Here is a 5326-nt window from a genome sequence, read left to right on the forward strand (position 1 = left end):
GCAAAAGGCAAACGTGATGTGGGGTTCATAGGAAGCTGTGAACCCATAAGAAGAGCCCGGAAGTCTGAGTATCGTCGATGCAGAGCACGAGACCCGTTAAAACACGAGGCTGTCAAAGGATACTACTTTGCATCCCTCCTGAAAGCTTTCGTGATAATTCCCTGTGGATAATCACCGGTGAGAGACCCATTTTTCTGGTCAAAAAGGCAAACATTCCAGGTGAATCGGGGAAGGGGAGCTTTGTTCAAGACCTGCAGGTAGTCAATTATGCTGTTGTTCCGCCCGCCCCAAATGTTCCTAATCCTTGTACTATATGAGTTCAAATTCCACCTGACAGTAAATGGTTCTCTGCTATGGATTTATCAAATGTCTTCTTTAGTGTACCGGTACACCCAGAAAGTCAATTCTGGTTCACTTTTCCACTCAAAGGCAATTCATATACATTCAAGCGACTTTGTGAAGATGACTGTGAGTCCCCCACCATAATTAATGAGGCTCGATGCTGGAGTCTGGAGATTCTTGTTTTAACCCCGGGGTCAGCGCTTCTGCAGTATGTAGACGAATGCTTAAGAGCAGCACCAACAGAGGAACAATGTGAGAAAGATACGCATGTGTTGCTCTGCCATCTCGCCAGGAATGGGCACAAAGCTTGTTTCGCAAATCTACAATTTGTGCAACAAAGGTGAAGTTCTTTGGTCATTTCCTGTCTGAACAAGGGAAGGGCATTGGTCAAGACAAAGTTCAAGCAATCCAGCAAATTCCAAAGCCTCACACGAAGTAACAATTGCTATTCTTTTTGGTCATGCACTCTTACTGTCGATTTTTTATCCCACATTACACAACACTTGAGGCGCCACTAAATGAAATTTCCAATGGCTTAGAGTTTCAGAACCAGAGACCATTGCAGTTGAATTAAAAAGGCGCTCCAAACCACACCTACACTGGGCGTCCGAATCCAAACAAGCCTTTTGTACAAACGGTAGATGCATTACATCTGAGCTGATGCAGGAGAATGTGGGAAAATTCAGGCTTACATTTTGGCTATAGGATTGCCTATATGCCTGCAAGCCGTGGCTGCAGCTGAAAAAGTTTGTTGTAGCGTCCAGGGACACAGTTGGCTTTGGAGAATTAACCCTCCTGGTCCCATATGCATCCTTACTGTTTTCCGAGAAAAACACAGCACACATGTCTGCAGCACGTTGGCTCAGAAACAATACTGTACTATTGGAGATGCCTAACATTACAATAACGAGATGTAACGTCCGTAATGCTGCTAGCCTTCTCGCCACAACAGGAGACAGAGACCCACATGACTGTGTCGCTGTAACTCACCAAGACCAGACGTGCAGGATTCACAAACTCAGAATCAGGATATTGCGTTTTTTTTTGTGAATGGGTCCGCATTCAGGGGCAAACGGACAGGCCAGAATTGTGTTTGGTATGCTGTAGTAACTACCCACGAGGTAGTCAAAGCAGAATCACTCCCTTGTCATCCGTCAGCTCAAGCAGCAGAGCTAATTGCCTTGACTGAGGCATGTCAATTGGCTGAGTGAATGATCGTGAATATTTTCACAGACAGCAGATAAGCATTCGGGGTTGTACATAATTGTGGAACTCTGTGGAAACACAGGGGCTTCTTGACCTACACTGGAAAGTCCAAAATACACCATGGCCTGACTTCTGACCTCCTGGAAGTTGTCCTACCGCCTAAATCATTCGTTGTGTGTAAATGTGAAGCCCACACGAAAAAGTACGATTCCCTTTCTCAAGGCAATGCGAATGCAAACTCACCGGAAGGACGGCAGCCCAGCAGCCGCCAAGTGGTCAGTTGAAATGTGTATGTCAAATATTTGTAATCCAAAGCAGACTTATGGGAGGTCGAGTCGCAGGCCACGCCGAAGGACAAGCATGAATGGAAAATGGCAGGGTGCAGAATGAGGGAATGGGTGTGGTGTGGCCCCATTGATAAACCCTGTCAACGCGATCATTATTCCCATTCCATGCCAATTAACACACAGTGAGGACCATGTGTCAAAAGGGGGGATGTAGCGAATAAAGTGGTATGATTTTATCTTGATATTTAATTTGATTTTCGTGGTCGAATCTGTAAGTCCTCTGCTGACATTGTGCAAAATAATTTTCGAAAGGTCATCTTAGTCAGGCCGGGACTGAGGTTTAGAAAAGAACAAAAGTTTCTGTTTTTTTTGGAGCTTGCTGTGTTTACATTCTCCCCGCCTCACTCAATGTAGAAGGACTTATACACTTCATTTCTGTAAGTCCAGGTGAGACACTTTGTGACGCGGGTAGTTTCATTGGCAAAGAAAAAACATTTATCCCCATGAAGCTTCCTTTCATCCTCTGTCTGCCCATTCATTCAATTTGATCACTGCTATTCTGATAAATTTCACCTCTGCTCTCCTGTTGTTCTTCCGTAATTCGAGGGAACGTCGAACCGAATCCCAAAATCATATTAATGTTCGGTTGTTCATGTTACATCAATGATCAGACCAGAACAAGCTAGCAGGAAATTGAATAACACAAAAAGTATTTTTAAAATTCCTTCCAGAAAATTAACCGACTGCAAAGTCAGAATATGAGAAATGTCAGAGTGCACTGATATTTAGCCCAATTCACAATGCACAGATACACCTAGACGAGTTCAGTCTTTGCGAAATGTTTATTTATAATTGTGACAATTCCCTGGGGCAGATCCTCCCTCAATCCACAAAAATGTATGCTGCCAAAAACTATTTCAGTTCAGATTAAAATGGCTCAGGATACTTTCCATCAACACAAAGGTTACTGCGCCATGTCAATTGAAATGTATCCAGATAAGGTTAGAACTTCCAGCCTTGTCTCCCACATCTCTCTATTTCAGTTGCTCCAGCCTAGTTTTGAGCTCCCATCCTGGGCGTTTCACGCGCCTCTCTGCCTTCATCGAAGAACTGCATGCTCACGGACTTGGTCACTGGCAGAAAGAGTAGAGATTCATGCGTTCATTCCGCCCTCAAATTCCGATCGGATCTTCACAACTGCGTCGCTAAATTTCAGTGATTCCAGACCTGGAAACCGGTGGGATTGAAGTGTGCAATCGTAGTTACAACCTTGTCTCGAGGCACTGGTAAAGTAACGATGAGAAACTTCGTTGTTATTTAAACCAACATTTCAACAATTTGTTTGCTAAGCCTGTACATTTCATCTTTTCTCGAAATTTATCGAAATCAGTCTTCAACAATCTCAATGATGGACTCTCCACAGCCACTGAGGACATCGAAGATGATGATACAACCCAATCTCAATAGGTTACCCTCTTGTGCATACGGTGCTGTTCCTCGCAAATCTTAGCCATTGCATTTATTGCTTTTACTGTTGGTTATTTTTTCATGAGATCGTATAGTGGCTCGTCCTCTGCATTGTGGCCGAAGCAACCTCCATTCAAATCCGAGTATCAGTAATGCGCATTTGTTCCATGTTACTCCACATAACCCTTTCAAAACAAACGCATAAAGGAAGAAGTCAATTTTTAAGGTCAAAATGCTCTCGAAGGTGATGATTTTTTTGCTTCAAACTTTATCTGCACCTAATCTCGGAGATGGTCCTCCCTTTCCCAATCACTATTCTTCCATTCTATCCTTCCTCACATGCCACTGGGGCATTGCACAAAGTAACATTCACTTTCACATTGACACCGTTAAGTTAGTGCTGCAGCTGTCACTCTTGTTAGGTGAACTTGCACCAATACCACCATGAGGAGCTTTAAGCCACTTAATGCAATCAGATAATGTGGTTGGGTTATCAATCCTCATGTAAAGTGTTTGATTTGCATGGACCAGATATCATTGGAGCACTGGGTTCATGAAAAGGACGCAGAACAGTATCGAGGAAAAGAGACTTAATTGGAAAAGACCAATGTTTGCGAATTCCCCACATTTATTTCAAGTCTTTATTCGTCTCTCGCTAGAGTGTTATGTATAATTCTGCAATTCACATAAAAGAAGCGATATGACAGCTGTGGAAATGGTGCAGAAATAATTTGCCAATATATTGTCTGGATTGAAGAACTTCAGCAATGAAAGAGTTTAGACAGACTGGCCTTGCTTTTGTGAGAGCAGGAGAGATTGAGAGGAGACAGCATTGAGATGTAGGAAATAATGAGGGGCATGGATTGGGTACACTTAACGAAAGATTTCTCGATGATGGATGGATCAATCGATCATAGATTTAAGATAAGAGTCATAAACGTTCGAATAGCTCTACAGAATAAAAAACTTTATCAGCTTGCGAGTCATTGGAATCTGGACATCACTGTCCCTTTGAGTCAGAACGGCAGAAATTCTAATAATCTTCAGAAATACTTAACTGTGAATTTGTAATCCTTAAGGCATACAACGTTAAATGATGGAAAATGGGATAAGGATAATTAAGCAGGTGTTATTGACAAGAGCATGCACAAGTAGCTTGCAGCCTCAGTTAGCTCGGACATCCACCGGGTGGCGTTTGGTAACCTCAGTTGTCACGTGGGTTACCAGTGTTCATTTTCCCGCTAGGGCGGCTCTGACTTTTTCTGGGGTTCAAGGTTTCTGTAAAGATCTGTAGTTCCGGTGAAGGGTGCAGATGGTGTGGGGATGTTCGGTGGTTTTTTGAAGTTGGTTTGAAGCCGTTTCGTCCGCTTTCTTTGTGATATCTTCAAGGCAAATGAAATTCGTCTGAAGCGCTGCTGTCCTGCAGCATTTCATTTGTTCACCTCAGTTGTCACGTGGGATGCCAGTGTTCATTTTCCCGCTGGGACGGCTCTGACTGTTTCAGGGTTTCAAGGTTTGTGTAAAGATCTGTTGTTCAGGTGAAAGATGCAGATGGTGTGGGGAAATTCGGTGGTTTTGGGAAGTTGGTTTGCGGCCGTTTCCTCCCCTTTCTCGGTGATATCTTCAAGGCAGATGAAACTCATGTGAAGCTCTGCTGTCCTGCAGCGTTTCGAATTGATTTGATTTATTTCCACTGCTTTCAGTTGCTGTTTTTTGTCGTTACTTTGCATGTCCTAGTATGCTGAGTCCAAATTTGTTGTCGAATTTGTTGTCCTCATCATCGCTGTGCATTGTTACTCGGGACAGCTGGTTGTATTGTTTAGTGGATCTTCCAGAAATATTTTGCAACAATAGATATTTCCGCAGATTCTTTGTCAAAACCAACGCCAGAGGGACATGCCATTACCCAACAAACCAAGCTCTCTACATTATAGGTAAAAGTATGTCTCGGCACCACTCGGAGTTATGAGACAGCATAAACCGAAAGACATATTTGACAACAACTCACCAAAAAAATGGACCAA

This window comes from Chiloscyllium plagiosum, unplaced genomic scaffold (assembly GCF_037043375.1).
Source record: "Chiloscyllium plagiosum isolate Xiang-an unplaced genomic scaffold, Cpla_swu_hap1 HiC_scaffold_49, whole genome shotgun sequence".
Taxonomy (NCBI): Eukaryota; Metazoa; Chordata; class Chondrichthyes; order Orectolobiformes; family Hemiscylliidae; genus Chiloscyllium; species Chiloscyllium plagiosum.